Source organism: Protopterus annectens, chromosome 6.part0 (assembly GCF_019279795.1).
Source record: "Protopterus annectens isolate FY-2018-M chromosome 6.part0, PAN1.0, whole genome shotgun sequence".
NCBI classification, from domain to species: Eukaryota; Metazoa; Chordata; order Ceratodontiformes; family Protopteridae; genus Protopterus; species Protopterus annectens.
Window position 1 is genome coordinate 1,850,749,564 of NC_056737.1, and position 19,901 is coordinate 1,850,769,464.

The window sequence follows — 19,901 nt, forward strand, 5'->3', positions numbered from 1 at the left end:
CTGTTGGTAAGGTCTCTCCTGTGAATCTGGTGAGAGGAATCATTAGAACAGATACGTTTGATTCTAATAAACTGAGATTTTGGGATGTTGCGTATAACATGTGGGGGGTGAAAACTGGAGGCATGAAGGATGGTGTTATACTCAGGATGTTTTCTGAAGACCTCAGTGGATAAAGTGTTGTCAGCCAGCTTGGTGACAGCAACATCCAAAAAAGTAATATTCTGACGGTCATACTGGACAGTGAATTCCAGTCCCCAGATGTTGTTGTTCAGGTATGTGAGAAATTCATATAGCATGTCTACTTCACCTGTCCAAACCAACCAGCAATCATCAAGGTAGCGTCTCCAGATGTCAATGTATGGTAGAAATGTATTATTCATGGAATCATAAATAATATGATGTTCAACAAAAGCCATAAATAGATCCGCATAGATGGGGGCAAAGGATGCCCCCATGGCTGTCCCCTTGACCTGCCAGTAACATTTGTCTGAATACAAAAAGACATTGCTGGTAAGAACCAGTTTGGCTAGCTCAATCAAGAAAGAATTGAAAGCGGATGGATATAGATCCGCCTTGTCCAACCAAAACGACAAGGCCTCAAGACCAGATTGGTATGGAATATTGGTGTATAAAGAACAGACATCCAGGGTACATAATAACCAATTTTCTTCAAGCTGGCTGTCGGAAACAATCTGAAGGAAACTAGTGGTATCATGTAATCTTGAACATATCATGCCCAATAAAGGTTTAAGATGTTTGGTAAGAAACAATGAAAGAGGTTCTGTAATGTAGCCCCTTCCTGAAACAATTGGTCTGCCCGGAGGATTTGAGGGGTCCTTGTGGATCTTGGGCAAGAAGTAAATGTATTGAGTGGATGGATCCTTGACAATAAGTTGTTGTGCAATGTCATTGGTTATGATACATTCATCTCTGGCCCAATGTATAAATTCTTCTATGTGTTTTTGAAATCTAAATGTAGGATCAATACTCATCAAGGAATAATATTTGGGATCAGACAACTGTCTGTTTGCCTCTTTGTCATAAGCACTCCAATTTAAGATCACAACAGCACCCCCCTTGTCAGCCGGAATAATGACAATATTTTCATTGTTTTGTAACTCCAAAATTGCTTCCCGTTCAGCTCGGGATATATTATTTGATTTAAAATGGATATCAGAACCAGAAAAATGAAGGTCATTGAGAATATTCCTCTGAAACTGTTGTACCAGTGGATGCATAGGTGGAGCAAATGTGGATTTGTGATATGTAAATCTTTCAATACCATCATGCCCAGAGTCACCAAAAAATAATTTGAGGTTCAAAGTTCTACAAAAAGAAACAACATCTTGGGCCAACAAATCCTCAGAGACCATGAAACCTGGTACAAAAGACAACCCTTTATTAAGGACCAACAGATGTGTGGGGGATAATACAAAATCAGATAGATTTAACACATTACTATTTGGTGAGGTGCCTAATTCTCCATGACCATTTTCAGTAGACTTTCTATATTTGTGATTCCTCCTGTGTTTCCTCCCCCCTCTTTTGTATTTAAACCTAAAGGGATGGTGTTTGGATTGCGTTTGGGGGAAGGTGACATAGATGTACCTTGAAATTCACTGTCTGTGCCTGATGATATCTCCTCTGTAGAAGACGCAGGTGTTGTACCTGTCTTTTTCAGAATGGAATGAGGTCTTTTCCTCTTAGGGGTTCTCTGAGCCCTTGGTGTAAATCTAACCTGTTTGATATTGGAAAATGGGTTATTGCTTTGATAATCCCCCTCATCCCTCTGAAATTTCTTCAACTTCCTTATCCGTAATTGATCCTCTAGAGTTTTGAGGTCATTGGCTACTTTGTTCAACTGTGTTTTGAAAAATGCTTCCCCCTCAAAAGGTTTGAGTTCACCCACCAGCCTTGAAACTGTTTGAATCTCAGAATCTATGATTGCCCATAAATATGATATTGGGTTGGATGGCGAGTCCTTCCAATAAGTTTAAATACATGTTATGGGCTTCCTGTGTCATAGTGGGGGACCTATAGCCTGCAAGGAAGCGGCATGGGATTTTGCCGATGGTGATATGAATGTGAAGAAGCTCAAGTGCATTGTCCTATTTGACCATCCTTGAACTATATTTATTTTTTATATAAATTGAGACACTCCACCTTTAATCCCAGTCTGTGTTGTAGCTGGTCAAAATGTGTGGAAAGCATTATAGCCTTGTACTTCAGGTGTGCTTTCCATGCCTTTAAGCTATATCTCAGTGGCTGCACAGACATCAACATTCTCTTGGATGAGGAGAGCTTGTAGGGAGTGTAGTTTTTAGTTTAGACTCCTAGCACTGAGCAATAACACTGTAGATCAATATGTGTGTATATATCATTAAGAAGTTATTCAAGGGCATGCACAAGTGTATAAATACTGAGCATGTGCGAACCTGACTGCCATTTTGTAGTAAGCAATTGAGATGTAAGCATGTAAGGTCTGTCTGTTAACTAGTTTATTCATATTTAGTGATGCTGCTATCCATCCTGATGTGTTTCTATATATTAAAGCATCTAAACGAAAACTCCAGCCTTCGTCTTATAATTGTTAGAGATGAATGAGCGACATGGTGCCAGAAGAGGCATGTCTAAAAGGACATGGTATAAGAAATGGCATATATAAAGGACAAGGAATCAGAACCGACATATCCAAGGGCATGAAGTCAAAGGCCGCTTGGGTAAAACAACTTGTTAGGAGTTGGTGAAATATACAAGAGTGGATCATTCCTAAATGTGAAACTTTGAAAAACAGGTCAGAAATGAATTTCAGGTATTAAAACTTGCTCAGCACTATTTCTTTTTCCTATAATATGAAATAAAAAGTTATGTACCTACCATAACGTTCCATGTTAGTTGTCTTCTTCTCGCCTTCTTTCTTGCTGGTTGGGTTTGGAGCCGATCCACGGCTCCGACTTGGCCATCTTCAAAAGCTCGAGAGCTACTTACTAGCTCGTGGCCCCCTATATCCCATGATGCCTGGCGCTAGATACCCAGATCTCATTTGGTAAGTCTAACTGCAGACATAATAATAATAATAATACCGGAATCCTGTCCTAGAATGCATAATCCTACTGGAGAGACTACTAGTCAGAAGGAATAGCCGGAGAAGACTCAGCCAGTGACAAAAACATAAGGAACTCTTCTCGGTCTACTAGGATAGGGGGATGGAGGGTGGGACGCAAGAAAGAAGGCGAGAAGAAGACAACTAACATGGAACGTTATGGTAGGTACATAACTTCTTAATGTTAAGTTGTCTATTTCGCCTTCATTCTTGCTGGTTGGGACAGCGTCCCTAGCACCTCAATCCTGGGTGGCTCATTGGAACAGACTCTTCAGAACAGTGGAACCAAAATTAGCTCTGCTCCTGGAGGCCACATTCAGCTTATAATGTGAAATAAAGGTATGAGGATTGGCCCATGTAGCTGCCGCACAAATAGTTTTCATTGGCAATCTTGCCTGAAAAGCCACTGAAGTAGCTAGAGCTCTAGTGGAGTGACCTTTAGGTTTAGCAGGAAGCTCTTCATTCCTTAGCGGATATATAAATGTAATAATAGATGTCAACCACCTAGATAAGGTTACTTTTGACAGAGGTAGACCTTGTTTACCCTCAGCATAGGACAGGAACAGCTGGTCTGATTTTCTGATTTGCTTAGTCCTATGCAAGTAAAAACATAACTGTCTATGAACATCCAACTGATGCAATTTGTATTCCACCTTGTTGAAATAATTGGGAAAAAACACAGGCAGATCAATAGACTGATTCAAATTATTGTCAGAAGAAACCTTTGGAAGGAAGGAAGGATTAGTCCTAAGAGAAACTCTGTCATTGTGGAAAACTAGATAAGGATGGCAAACACAAAGGGCCTGAAGTTCAGAAACTCTTCTGGCTGAAGTAATTGCAACCAGAAGAAGGGTTTTCCAAAAAAGAAACTTCAAAGAACAAGAAGCTGCAGGTTCAAAGGGGGACAGTATCAGGGAAGCTAAAATCAAATTTAGATCCCACGGAGGCGGGGGATCTCTCACTGGGGGCCTGAGTAATGTAGTCCCTTTGAGAAAAGCTTTGCAAAGCTTATGGGACATGATACTAGTATCCGATAGACCTGCATGAAAGTTTGAAATTGCAGCTAACTGAACTCTAATCATGGCAGAAGACGATCCAGCATGAAAAAGTTCCACCATAAAATCCAAAATATGGTGCACAGGGGCTGAAAAGAGATCTATATCCCTAGCCTCTGCCCAGAAAGAGAAACGTTTCCACTTACTAGCATAAGTCTTCCTAGTAGTAGACTTGTGCGATGATAAGATGATTTCATGCACCGAGTGGGAGATGTTCGGAAGCCTGGCTAAGGTCGGAAGTGGAGCAACCAAGCAGTGAGCTGGATAGATTGAAGGGATTGGTGCAGCCTTCCTGACTGATGGATCAGGAAGTCTGGAACTGGGTCCAGGGCTGCTCCAGAAAGTAATGATGCAGGAACGGGAACCATATTTGTCGAGGCCAGTAAGGGGCAATGAGGATCATCTTGCATCCCAATGTGGTAGCTTTCTGTATTAATTTGGGAACCAGGGGGAATGGAGGAACTGCATAAAGAAGTCCCTGAGGCCAATCATGAACTAGAGCATCTCTGGGAGAGTGTCCAGGAAGAGGGAGGAGAGAGAAGAAATTGTTGCACTTGCTGTTGAAGGGGGTGGCAAAAAGGTCACAGCAAGGCTGACCCCATTTGAGGAAGATTTGGTCCGCCACTGTCTGATTGAGAGACCACTCGTGAGGCATGAGAATTGCTCTGCTCAGCCTGTCCGCTATAATGTTGGACTTTCCAGGGATGTGCACTGCTATCAGAAACCATTGGGAAGAGATCGCCCACTGCCAGAGTCTGAGTGCTTCTCGACATAGGGGTTGGACCTGGTTCCACCCTGCTTGTTGATGTACCACACTATCGACATATTGTCTGTTTGAATTGCAATGGTCCCGGTGGGAAGAGAGTAGTGAAGAGCTTGCAACACCAAAAGCACGGCCCTCATCTCCAAGACATTGATATGCAGATGGTACTCGTGAGGCTGCCAGGTGCCTTGGACTGTTCTGCCCTGAAAATGCTCCCCCACCCAATCAGGGAGGCATCCATGGCCACCGTAGCCACTGGAGGAGGAAGAGCAAATGGTCTGCCCTGGGGTACTGATGGGGAAACCATCCACCAAGCAAGTTGGTTTTTGCATGTCTGTGTGATCATTATCTTGTGAGACATTGGAAGTTGCTGGAAAGACCATTGGGTGAACAGCATCCACTGAAGAATCCTCATATGAAAATGGGCAAGGGGGACTAGTATGATAGCCACTGCCATGAGATCCAAGGTCTTTAGGATGAATCTGGCCTGAATTTTTTTGCATCCTAACAAGACCTGCACATGTCGGCGAATGTCTAGCACTCTGTCTAATGAAAGTCTCGCTGACATGTCCTTTGTATTTAAGTTTGCACCTATAAAGGTAATAGATTGACAAAGCAACAATGCAGACTTTTCAAAATTTATTGTGATGCCTAGTTTGGAGCAAATTTGGATGGTGTAGTCTCTGGCTCACAGCAGGTGATGCCTGGTGGTTGCAGTAAGGAGCCAGTCATCTAAATATGGAAACACCTGGAATCCTTGCCGTCTCAGGTGAGCGGTAACTACCGCCAAACATTTGGTGAACACCCTGGGGCTGTGGGGAGACCAACGGGCAGAGCTCTGAACTGATAATGACTGGCTCCCAGCCAGAAGCGGAGGAATCTTCTGGAGTGTCTGTCCATTTTGATACGGTTGTACACGTCCTGAAGATCTATGGAGCACATCCAATTGTCCTGACCCAGAAAAGGTAAAATGGACTGTAGCATGACCATCCGGAACTTCGTTCTTTGAACAGACCTGTTTAGTCTGCTGAGATCCAGAATGGGTCTCCAGTCCCCTGTCTTTTTTGGTACCAAAAAGAACCATAAGTAAATTACGGATCCTTGCTTGTCTGCTGGGACTGGCTGGATGGCTCTTTTTCTTAGCAGTTTTGAAATTTCTTGAACTGCTTGATCCCTTAGATTGGGTGGAACATCTGGAAGGGATTTGTTGGTAACGTAGGGAGTGCAAAAGATTTTGTAGCCTTCGGATATGATAGACAGTACTCATTTGTCTTGTGTTATACTTTGCCAGGCTTTTGGGTACAGCGATAATCTTCCCTCGACTGCCTCCGAAGGTGGACAGCGGGCAGCACCTCAGGGATGCTGGAAGGGCTTGTCAGAGAAAGATTCTCTTTGGCCCTGATTTTGTGGACCCCCTCTGCCCCGAGAGTGACGTCTATTGTTGTTCCCTCCTCTGCCCCTGGAGGGGAACTCTCCACGTGTGTCAAGCATGGCTCCCTGGGGTTTCCAAAACCACATCTTCCCACTCTTCTGACCCTTGGGATATGGTCTTGAAGGAGTGGAAAAATGGACTCCCACAGCAGAGAGAGTCTTTCCATCCTGCTCACACCTGGTAAGGGCATCCTTCACCTGTGGTCCAAAAAGAGCAGAACCATCAAAGGGAGTGTTGGTGAAAGATGCCCTGAGGGGCTCTGCAAAGTTACATAACCACATCCAAGCATGCCTCCTCAAGGCCACGCCTGTGCCTGCAGTCCTACTCGCACCATCAGCTGCATAAGAGATTAGCCGCATGGAGGAGTTTACTACTGAATTAAGATTCGACAGTTGGGAGGCAACCTTAGCCTGGGCCCCAGCAGCTGATGTATCTTGAAGGGTATCTTCTAGCTCTTTAAGGAGATCCCTTTGAAGGCGGGTAAAGTGGCACAAGTAGTTCAGCTACCTCATGGAGAAGGTCGCTGAGGAACACATCTGCTTCCCATATCTGTCCATTGTCCTAGATTCCTTATTAGTGGGATGGACAGATGAAGAAGTTTCAGCCAACTCCTTTTTTGTGGCCACTGCTACCACCATGACATCAACGGGAACACCCTTCATCAGAAATTGCTTGTCTTGTGGTGCAGTAATAAATTTTGTGGGTCTTCGGGAAGTTGGTTCCACTGTGTCTGGGGCTGACCACTCCTTCCAAGCCACCACAGACATCAGTGGATCGAAAGGCGGAGACACCCAGGAGGTGGAGGGTCGGGAACAGAATGCGTCCAGGAATACCGACTCATCCTCGGAAGGGTTAAGGGTAGTCCAGTTCCCCCTCAGCCTAAGTATCTCAAGGATGTCTGAGAAAGAGACGTCCTCAGATGGGGATCTCGGGGACCCTTCCGAATCCTCTAAGTTGGTATCTGAAGTGACAGACTTAGGGGAGTCAACATGCTTCCTCTTGCATTTCCTCTTTCGAGGGGGCTCCTCTGAATGATCAGCGGAGGCCTCGGAAGAGGAAGATACACCCAATGGGGTGCCCTAGAGTGCTTGTTCCCCACGCTTGGGGTCTGGAGGAGGGGCAGAGGCAGATGCAGACATTATGGGGGGAGGAGCCGATGAGGCTGACTGTGGGGCTGACTCAGAGGCCAGCACACTCCTCATGACCTCGAAGGCGCTCCTTCCCAATATCGGAGAAGGCTCCAGCTCTGAAGAGACCAGGATCCTTCCCGGCACTGAGAGAGATGGCTCTGAGGCTGATGTAGGAGCCGAACTCACCTGCGCCAAAGCTCCGAGAGGGAGAACGGTGTCGGACAAGGGTCTGATGCCACTTGCCCCCTCGGAGCTGATGAGGGAGTCCCGGTGTCCAGATCCCACCAAGGACAGCACCATGGAGGAGATCGGAGCCGACGACGGAACCGAAAGGGTAGGTACCGGCGCGAATGGTTCCACGATCTGAGCCCCAGCAAGCTCTGGCTCCAAACTCAAGGGATGAGTCGAAGGAGGAACTACTGCAGAGACAGGCAAAGCCGAACCCTGATGAGGGGGGCTGGATAACATTTTAGCAAGGGCCTGCGATTTTAGAAGCCTGCTCACCACTCTCTCCAAATCATGGTCAGATAGTCTAGAAGACCGAGAAGAGTGGGATCGGTGACTTTGCTCCAACTGTAACAGAGGCAACCCTGGAGCCGAGTGTATCGACTCTAGGGATGGAGATCTAGAGCATTTTTGACTCCCTGACGGTTCCCACACCAGAGTTGGGGCCGACTGGGAGATAGGTACTTCGGTTCCAGTTGGAACCGAAGTTGAAGCAGACACCACACCCGACGATGGCTCCAAACTGGGATCCGGCAGCTTCATTGGCTTAGAGGGTTTCACTGACTGCGCCTTAGCCGGTGACCCTTCAGGTCTGAGCAAACCCCTAAGGATTAGCTTATTCCTACGCTCCTGCAGGACTCTTGGACTAAAGGCGTGACACACCGAACAAGAGTCCTGCAGGTGTAGGGTGTCCAAACAGTAGACACAAGAAGTGTGACCATCTGTCAGTGACATCTTCTGACAGCATGAGTCACACTTCTTGAAACCACATACTTTCGTATCTTTAGACATTCCTGTAAAAGGAAATATCAATTACAGAGAAAAAGTAACAAAGGGAAGTAGGTAACAAGTAAAAACACACGCACTCAACACAAGTTACCACACCCTAACAGCACACACTCTATTATCCAAGAAAAAGTAAATAGACCTACTAATCTACTACAATTTCTAATAAAGAAACTACTACATAAAAATTGAAAACAAGGATTAGCCTCTAACTAAAAACGGCTACCTTTAAGAAAAGAAACGGGGGGGGGGGACTCTCTAACAAGAAAATGAGTTTTCAAGGGAAGGAAACTAAATACAAATAGATAACTACAACTACTGTAAGTACACTAACTATTCTAAACACCAACTATAATATACAAATTTTTTATATACTAACAATAAAATTGAAAAATATGACCTGAGCCAGTAAAAGCAACCTCGCAGCAGAAGTGGCAAATGAGATCTGGGTATCTAGCGCCAGGCATCATGGGATATAGGGGGGCCTCGAGCCTGTAAGTATCTCTTGAGCTTTTGAAGATGGCCGAGTCGGAGCCGAGGATCGGCTCCAAACCCAACCAGCAATAATGAAGGTGAGATAGACAACTTAACATCGAGGCATACAGATCATTCTAAATGATATTCGCATAAACAGATATGTATGATATTGATAAAAATATTCTAATTACAATGGAAAATGTTTCAAATAATGTTTTAATTGCATAAAATGAATAAAATAAAGAGAAACTACCTCATTTTCGCAAAGCATATGTATTTTGTATTAAGCAAAGATAACCGAGTTGTGCAGTGTTACAGTAAAGCTATTTCACAAAGTACAGCCATTACAAGGCATATTTTGTAAAGTACAGCCACTACAGAGCATATTTCACTAAGTACAGTATTCCAAAGAGTTTATTATGCATTTGAATGTTACAAGCTCGCAAAACTGTTTGTTAGTACATACACCTAATCATAGGTGACACAATAGTGAGGCACACTGATGTCCCACTCACTAGGTTGAATAAGGAGAAGGTAACAGTCAGCTGTCTATCAAGTGCCATAATCTGACACATAACACATGCACTCAGGTCATTCCACAACAAGTACATGTATGAGTCTGTCATTGTCCATGTGGGTGTGAATGACTTGAGATGCACCTCCCTGGACTACATGAAAAGAGACATGGTGGAGATCTCAGATTATGTGGCCCAGACAGGTATGACCTTAGCCCTAAGCAGCATCCTACTATTGCCCAGAATGATACCACAGTACAAACAGAAAATGATTGACTTCAACAATTGGCTAAGTTTCTGGTGTCATTCTAAGGGGAGCCAGTATCTGGCTGCTTGGAATGACATGATTGACAGACCTCGATGCTTTGCCACAGATGGCCTGCATCTGTCACCCCTGGGTTTCTGGGTACTGGCTAAGGCTCTTGCCACCCCTATAGTGCCTTTTTTAGGTGGTGTTCTAAAGACCAAATTACCACAGTAGCAGATATAAATAAATGCAATCGGAGAGTCATGCTGCTCAACGCTAGAAGTCTAAATCTCAAGATGCACTCACTCGAAGCACTCCTCAAAATGAAGAACATCAACATTTGTGCTGTAACGAAGACCTGTTTTAACGCAGCAGAAAGCATTCCTGCACTACCAGGTTATAACTCATTCCATACCTTTTGGCCCCAGAACATGGACCGAAACTCCAAAGTTGGTGGTGTCTCCATATTCATAAAGGATATGCACACCTCCAGACTAGTAGCCCAGCATAACGCATATGAGATACTCCAGGTACAACTAACATTGGGTAAGATGGCAATTCAGGCTGTAGCCTGTTATAGGTCCCCAACCATGTCCCAAGACTCTCATTGCACATTCCTAAGCACCCCGGAAACTATTAAGATTCAACCCAACACTCTCATACTAGGTGACTTCAACTACCTCTCCATCAGCTGGGAAAACTACTAATGCACCAATGCACTGGCCCAATGCTTCCTGGAATTCATCAATTCCAATGCCCTGGACCAGCGCATTCTTGCCCCCACTAGAGGAAACAACATCCTTGACCTGGCTATTACTAATATGGGCAACCGTTGCTCTACACCAGTAGTCAATTCCTCCCTGGTTAGATCCAACCACAAACTAATCACCATGGAAATCCATATCCCCCCCCTCCCCCCAGCAAAGGTATCCACCATGAAAAACTTCTCCAAAGCTGACTTTGGACTCCTAAAAGCAGAAGTAGCTAACTTCACAGCACCCATGCCAATGGAAAATAGAAGCACGACTGCCGAATCATACACCCATGCACTGTACAAACATATGCATAAATGCATGGAACTAGCCATACCCAACAGAATCAAGACGCTCTCCTCCAAAATAAGGAAGCCAGTGTGGTGGTCCCCAGCCATTAATAAACTCTACAACAGAAGGAAGAAACTGTTGCAGAAAAAAGTGAAGTCCCAAGACTGGAAAAATTCCCTTATTAGCCTCAGCAAAAAGTTGAGATCCCTCATCAAAACCTCCAAAGCCAGCTATGAAGGCAGAATTGCAGCAGACACTAAAAACAACCACAAAGTCTTCTATAGTTATATCAAGAATCTCCATGGCAATACCTAGATTTGCTCTGAGTTACTGCACAATGGTGCCTCCTATACTGAACCAAAAGATAGTGCCAACATGCTGGCCGACAGATTCAGTGCCAACTTTACCCCCCCCTCCAAAAGGACCAATCTCAATACCAGAAGAATGCCAGGCACCCAGCATTACTGCAGCACAGGTTAAAGCTGCATTGTCTAAGGCCAAGAATACAGCTTTCATGGGACCTGATGATATCCCTGGCTGTGTTCTACATGAATTGCAAAGTGAACTGGCACCACATCTGTGTGGTCTGTTCACTCACAGCCTCACCTCAGGCTTTGTCCCTACCGAATGGCACACTGCTACAGTCATCCCTCTCCATAAAGGAGGAGCGACTACTGACCCTGGAAATTATTGCCCCATTAGCCTGACATGTCTGATATGTAAGGGTATGGAGGGCATCATCATGGACCTAATTAACAAGGATATAGGGACTCTCCAAACTCTAGATCCCACGCAATTTGGTTTTGTGAAAAGTAGATCATGCCTGCTTAACCTGGTTGACTTATTTCAGTCAGTCACCAGAGCAGTGGATGAAGGTAAGGCAGTTCATACAGCCTACCTCGATCTGATTATGGCCTCTGATACTATTCCTCACTCAGGAATTATTGATAAACTCAGCAAACTAGGCATTAACCCCTATATCATTAGGTGGGTTGCAAACTGAATCACAGATAGAACCCACAGTGTGAAAGTAGCGGACTCCAAGTCAGATTGCTGACCAGTCATGAGTGGAGTCCCACAGGGATCGGTCCTGGGTCCTCTCCTGTTTGGCATCTACTTCTCAGAAGTCCAGATCAACATGGAGGGACTCTGGCTGACCAAATTCACAGACAACTGCAAGCTGGGAGCCATTATTAACTCCCCAAGTGATGCAGACATCTTACAGAAAGACCTCACTGAGACCAATGACTGGTGTTGAAACCATGACCTTAAGCTTAATGCCAAAAAATGTGTCATCATCCCCTTTGGGAAAAACTCAGTTCCCACTAATTACCACATTGATGGGAGCCCACTAAACACTGAAGGCATTATAAGAGATCTGGGGACACAGGTTGACAGCAACCTCTCCTTCGACCACCACATTGCCACTGTGGTCAGGAAGTCCTTCTAAGTGGCACATCTCATTACCAAGGGTTTTGCATCCAGGAAGAAAGAGGTCATCATTTCTCTCTGCTTATCCCTCATTAGACCAATCATAGAGTATAATGCCCATTTGGCATGTACCTCACTAGACACCTGCAACAGCTAGAGAGGCCACAAAAGTACCTCACGAATAGGATCCTAAGCCTTAAACACATGTCCTACATGGACAGACTAAAAAAAACTCCAGCTATTCTCTGTCTCATTTCATCTACTAAGAGGCGATCTCTGCTTGACTTACAAAGCCCTGTCTGACCCAGCTCTGTTAGAAATGCTACATCTAAAGAAATCCCAATCGCTCCGCATCACACACTCCAAAGACCTCAACCTCACTACCACAATCAACAGAACATGCTGGAGGGACAGGTTCATAACTCAGAGACTGCCCATGCTCTGGAATAGACTTCCCATACATGTCATGCAGAGCACCTCATTAGCCATCTTCAAGAGAACTCTTGATGAGTGGATGGCCCTACTTGATAGAGGCACTGGGAACTAATGACGGGTGGCACAATGCCAGGGCACGTCTATGGGCTAGGCTTGTAAAGGCCCCAGGGCCATTAGCCTAGTACACATCTGTGAACCTATTAACCTATGAACATAATTACAAGGGCCATATTTTCAGTGTATTTGTGTATACATTGTGGGCATGGCAGATGGGTTTCAAAAATCTAGTACACTTGTGTTTGACAGTAATATTGCTGAGAACTGGAGAGTGTTTGAGCAAGAGTACGACATTTGCATGCAGGCTGCATTTTCTGATAAAGATGACCATACAAAAGCATTTATTCTACTTAATTTAGCTTGATCAGAAACCATAGAAAGGGAACGGTCATTTGTGTATGCAGATGCTGTCTATACCAGAGAGTGAGAAAACCATCATATTGTTGTACTGGTTGAATCAAGTAAGGACCCAGAGTGTTTAAAACGTACATTTAGAGAAATGTGTCACCCCCCCCCCCAAGACAAATGTTACAATGGAGAGGCACTTATTTTAAACAAGGGATCAAAAGGCTGGCGAAACTTTTGAAGCATATATAACTGACTTGAGAAACAAAGCTAAAACATGCATATTTGGTGATTTAAGGGATGAGTTGATAAAGGACAGACTAGTGTGTGATATAAAAGATGATGTTTGAGAAAGATTTTGCTTTGTGACAGTGATTTAACTTTGAATAAGGCCATTGAGATTTGTGAGATATACGAGTTCACAGAAAAGCACACAAATACTGTATGCTTACAAATGAGAGCAGCTCTAGAAGGCACTGTGATAAAGCTCATGTTGATAGTATGCAGCACATTATTAAGAGAAACAGGCCCAAGCACATGGCAGCTTTAACCCCTGTAGCACTCACTGGTAAACCCCAAAACTTTAGACATTTCACAGTCTCGGTGAAGCATAAGAGTGAGTTAGCCAACCCAAAGCATGGGCCCCAACCTAGTTTCATTGCCAACTATCGTAAGTGTGGTGGAAGTCATGAATCTAAAGGGGAGAAATGTTTAGCTTTTGGTCAACAATCCCACAAATGCAATAAATGGAATAATTTCAAAAGATTTTGTAAATCAAAAGGCCCACATTATTTTATTAAAAGGGAACATTTTAAGAAATGAATTGATCAGTTAGACAGTGGCAAGCCTACTCTTTATGATGATGGTGTGTCACTGCTTCATGAAATGGTCAATGCAGTAGATTTAAGGGCAAAGAATGAAGTATTTTGTACTGTCTGGATAAATGGCAAACCCATAGAGTTCAAAGCTGACACAGGTTCTAAGTGCAATGTTATGTCAGCAGAAACATTTGCCAGAGTATGTATAGCTGAAAGGCTTGATCTGACAAGGTGTGTGAAGCTTGTTGCTTATGGAGGTGAAGAAATTCAAACCAAAAGCTCAGTAGTGCTTTCATGTTACTTTGCTGGAAGAAGCTATGGCTTGTTATTTTATATGGTCAAGAGGCATGTCCAGTCATTATTAGGGCTCAGAGACGGTTTGAAAATGGGACTGCTTTCATTTAATAAGGAAGTCCATCATGTTAGCTTAAAAGACTACTACTCTAATTTTGCCCAGTACATTTTTTTTCTACCTATGCTGATCTTTTCAAAGACAAGCTAGGCAAACTTCCAGTTGTGTACTATATAAAGTTAGACCCAGAGGTCAATCCAGTTATCAGGCCAGCACGTAAAGTTCCAATAGCCATGCAGGACAGAGTCAAAGCCGAGTTAGACAAAATGGTGCAACAAAGTGTAATTTGTCCAGTTGAAACTCCAACTGAATGGGTATTTTCCATGGTGGTAGCTCATAAGAAAAGCTCAGATCACATCAGAATATGTACTGATCCACGAGATTTGAACAAAGCATTAAAAGACCTCATCATCCAATGCACAGAGTCAAAGAGGTTGTAGCCTTAATGCCAAATGCCACTATTTTCTTCTGTCTTAGATGCAAAGAGTTTGTTTTGGCAAATTCAGCTTGACAAGTAATCATCATTGCTCACTACATTCAGTACTCCATTTGGCAGGTACAGATTTTTGAGAATGCCATTTGGGATAAATTCTGCGAGTGAAGTCTTTCAATGTGCAATGGAGCAATTTTTTTTTCTGGGTATCCTTGGGCTGTTATAGTAGACAACATACTGATAGGAGGTTGCTATGAAGCCGAACATCACAGAAACCTCAAAAAAATTCTGAAAGGGACACATCAAGTGAATCTCAAGCTCAAGCCACAGAAATGCAAATTCAGGCTACAAGAAGTTACTTATGTTGGTCATTTATTTATGAGTACAGGCCTATGACCAGACCCAAACAAACAGCCATTATTGAGATGCCAGCACCAGACATTGTTCAAGCCCTGCAATGTTTTCTTGGCATGGTCAGCTACCTAGGCAAGTTTATTCTAGACTTGAGTCAACTATTAGCACCACTCAGAGCGGAGACATGTAAAGATGTATCCTGGTCTTGGTTAGAGCAACACCAAAGTGCATTTGAAGTCCTGAAACAGAGAATTGCTAGTTCACCAACACTCAGATACTATGATGTTCACAAGCCAGTAACACTTTCCTGTGATACTTCAAAATTTGGTTTAGGTGCAGTCATTCTACAAGAGGATTAATCTGTTGCCTACGCATTGAGAACTCTTACCCAAACTGAGATGCAGTATGCCCAGATCGAGAAAGAGCTTTTTGCAATTGTGTTTGCTCGTTTGAAGTTCCATGATTATGTTTAAGGTAGACCTATCCTGATCAAAACGGACCACCAACCATTAACCACTATTTTGAGAAAACCTATGCATTCAGCTTCAGCCTGACTGCAACGCATGATGCTGAGATTGTAAAAGTACAATTTCAGTCTTGTCTACAGAAAGGCAAACTTCTTTACCTTGCTGATACATTGTCCTGATCACTCAGAAACACCACAGAACAGCACGAGAATGGGAACCTTGATTCTGAAATCATAGAAGTGAGACATTTTTCTTCCATACAGCTTGATGAGTTGAGAGATCACATAGCCACAGATCCAGTTTTACAAAAGTTCAACCACTTTATCAGTCATGGATGGCCGTCAAAACAATCTAGTTTACCTCAAGAACTGCAACCTTATTTTTCATACAGAAATGAGATTTTGGTTGACAAATGAAAGGACCCAAGGTGATTGTTCCAAAGTCCATGCAACCAGAGTATATTATTATTTTGTAGCGTGGTCACCCAGGAACTGAATCTCCCAAAAGAAGGGTGAGAGAAGTAGTATTTTGGCCTTCTATGTCACAAGATATTGAGAGAGCACTTTCATCTTGTTCAGTGTGTAATAGTACAAAGCCACATCAACAGAAAGAGCCACTTTAGCTTAACCAAATTCTGAAATTACCTTGGTCAGCAGTAGCCACAGACATTTTCGAATGGAATGGTCAACATTATTTGGTGTTAATAGACTCTTACTCCAATTGGTTTTAGATTGACCTACTTCCCAACCTAGAATCCAGTACTGTCATTACTAAGATGAAACGTCATTTTGCAGTCCATGGTAGTCCACACAAAGTTATTTCTGACAATGTCATGCAGTTAACAAGTCAACAGTTCAAAAGATTTGCTGAAGGATGGGACTTCACTCATGTCACAAGTAGTCCAGAGTACCCACAGTCAAATGGTTTGGCAGAACATGCAGTGCAAAGCACAAAGCAGTTACTAGAGAAATAAAAATGAGATAATAGTGATGTTTTCATGAATCTCTTGAATCTCATAAATATTTCTCATGATAAACACCTTGGTTAACCTGCTCAGAGACTTCAGTCAAGACAAACCAGAACCACATTACCCATCAGTAGTCAATTGTTAGATTCATGTGTCAAGAACAACAAGTTAGTGAAAGCCAATCTGTTGAAGAAACCCTTAAGCCAGAAGTGTTACTACGATAAGACCAGCAAACTGCTCAAGCCATTACGAGAGGGAAAGTAAGGATGCAGACATCCAAAGGCTATGATGGGATTGGTGTTGTGAAGAATATTGGTTCAGAGTCGAGATGGTACATTGTGGAATCAGAAGGAACAGTTTTTAGGTGGAATTGGAAACATTTGAGACTGGTGTCCGAGCCTATAGCATAGCACATAGCGTGTGAGAAAGAGTCTTTATCTTAGAGTGAGTTGTCCAGTATTCTAATTCCAGAGGAAGTTCCAGAAGACATTCCTGTTTCCTATGATGAATCCAGAAATTCTTGATACAGGTTGTGCACCACAGACCGTCCCTGTTGCTAAGTTTGATCCACATTGTTATGTTACAAGATATGGTTGAATCTCTAAACCCTGTAGCAGATACACTGTGTTTTATTTCCAATGTATAAACTAATGCATATCTATCTCTGATATTATTTTGTATAAAGGGCAATCTTTTTAAGAGGGAGGGTGTAGATCAATATGTGTGTATACACCTTTAAAAAGCTATTCAAGGGCTTGCACAAGTGTATAAATATTGATCACGTGCGAACCTGTCTACATTTTGTAGTAAGCAGTTGAGATGTAAGCATGTATGTTTGTAAGGTCTGTCTGATAACTAGTTTGTTCGTATTTAGTGATGCTGATGTGTTAATGGTATTAAAGCTTCTAAATGAAAACCCCAGCCTTCTTGTTATATGTGTTAGAGACGAATGAGCGACAAACACCTTTAGATTGTCTTGGTTTTGATTTGCTATGTCAGAAGTAGTTTCAGATTGGCATTGCCTGAAAAAGGCACTATGAGGGTGGACAATGTTTTAGCTAATATTTGAAAACCTATTGGGCAGAGGTGCAGACCATCTCTGGCAAAGCATCATGGTCTGTTGGCCATCTCCTGCCATGCTGACACATATTGCACCTCATTAGAATGACACCAAAAACAAAGCCAATAATTAAAGTCAGTCATCTTTTGTTCGTATTGTGGAATCATGCTTGGATAATGTAAAATGGTGCTCAGTGCTAGGCTTATACCACCCTGGGACACATATTCCAAGAGTTGCATGATCTTTCTCTTCATATAGTCTAGGGAGGTACAGCTCAGGTCATTTACACCTACATGGACTATGACTGAGTCATACTGTTACTTGTGGTCCAAGGACCTGAGTGCATGTGTAATGTGATGGATCCTGGTCCCTGATAAGCAACTGACCATGACTTTATCCATACTCAGCCTAGTGAGAGAGACATCAGTGTGTCTCACAATGGAGTGTCTAATGACTAGAATGTTGGATTTTGTGGTGGCTTGTTTTATGAGCTTAGAAGTAGAGGCTCCATGAAATGTGGCTGTATGTGTTGATGTGGGTGTTATTTTGAAAGAGTTCATTAGGGGCTGCCAAGGGTATTTATTATGTGTACTTTGTCTAGGCAGTCTTTGGGGTTTAGGAAGGTTACATTTAAATGCCTCAGCATATGTGGGTCCATGTGCCTGCTTTGAATTGTGTGTGATGGGTGCACTGTATGTACTACCAACAGCCTGATTGGCATTAGGAGTGCTTTTATGTGAGAGTTTTGTCTCCAGTTACATTGTGTAAATACATTTCTCACATACCATATCAGTTTGTTTGAGAATTAACTGGTTATCAGAAAACATGAGGCAATTTCTTCATTATCTTAGAATGCCCATATCCACCAAGCTGGTAATGGAGATAGTGGGAATGTTCATATTAATGGCAACAGACCCTTTTTTATTGATTTGACGGTTGGAGTGAGACTATAAAGTAATGCCAGGAGTATCTGGCTTGGAACTCTGGGGGCAGAGTTTGTCACTGCAAACTAGTTGCCCTTTCTACAACTAAGTATTGGTGAAGTTTTAAGGGTGCTTTTATAGGAAAAATGTCAACTGAAGGTGTCTTTGTCTATATGGGCACTGCCAAACAGTTGAGTGGAAACTAATAAGTAGAACCTGATGATCTAGGGATGAAGTAGTTATAGAGATATTCTGAAGTTAGGTTAGACAGCAGCAAATCAGGCAGTACTTACTGAAAAGAAATAATTAGCTTGTTAAGAATGATGAAAAGAGATGATTCACTACTACTAGTTCTGGTCTCACCACAGCTTCATGCTGCTGGGATACAATGCTCCTTTGCTTCTTCCCTTACCAGAAACAAAACAATAGCACCAATCCCAAGATGAAAAGCAGGCTGCAACTATCAAGGAAGATTCCCCTAAAATCACAGAATCAGATTCATAATGCTCTATCTTGCAGAAAATAATTTATCATGCTGAGATAAAAATAACTTTATGAATGTGATTTAGAGAACTAAACATTCAGAGGACTGGTCATTTCTATTTGTCAGAGGGAATGTGACTGAGAAATAAGCATTTTTGAATGTAGAGTCTATTTTTGCTAAGTGTCCCATAATCAATAAACAGTCTCATGTTATAGGAGAATCATCTTGATTTGCTTGGTATACTTGTTCATCCCCCCCCCCACCAAAAGGGCAAATATCTATCCCAGCAGAGTGCTGCCTCCCTGACATCTCAGATGCTCAGGTAAGAGCCGCCCTCTCCAAAGCAAAAAACACAGCATCAATGGGACCAGATGGTGTCCCGGGCTGCGTCCTACATGAACTCCAAGAAGAGCTAAACCCAAACATAAAACTACTGTTCAATCTCAGCCTTACTACAGGATATGTACCCAAAGAGTGGCGTACAGCAACAGTGGTCCCTCTCCACAAAGGTGGTGCCTCAACGGACCCTGGAAACTATTGCCCCATAAGCCTGACTAGCTTGGTCTGCAAAGCTATGGAAAGGATCATCATGGACCTCATAAATAAAGATATTGGGGACCTACAGACACTGGATCCTACCCAGTTCAGCTTTGTTAAGGGCAGATCCTGCCTCTTAAACCTGGTCGACTTCTTTGAAACCGTCACCAAGGCCATTGACGAAGGGAAGGTGGTCCACACAGCCTACCTGGACCTCGCAAAAGCCTTTGATACAATACCCCACTCGGACATTATAGATAAGCTCACCAGCTTAAATATAAACCCCTATGTCACTAGATGGGTTGCAAACTGGCTCAAGGACAGAACCCACATGGTTAGAATTGCTGGAGCCATGTCAGACTCCAAACCAGTTACAAGTGGCATCCCACAAGGCTCAGTCCTGGGACCTCTCTTGTTCGGTATATATTTCTCGGAGGTACAGGCCAACACGGAAGGACTGTG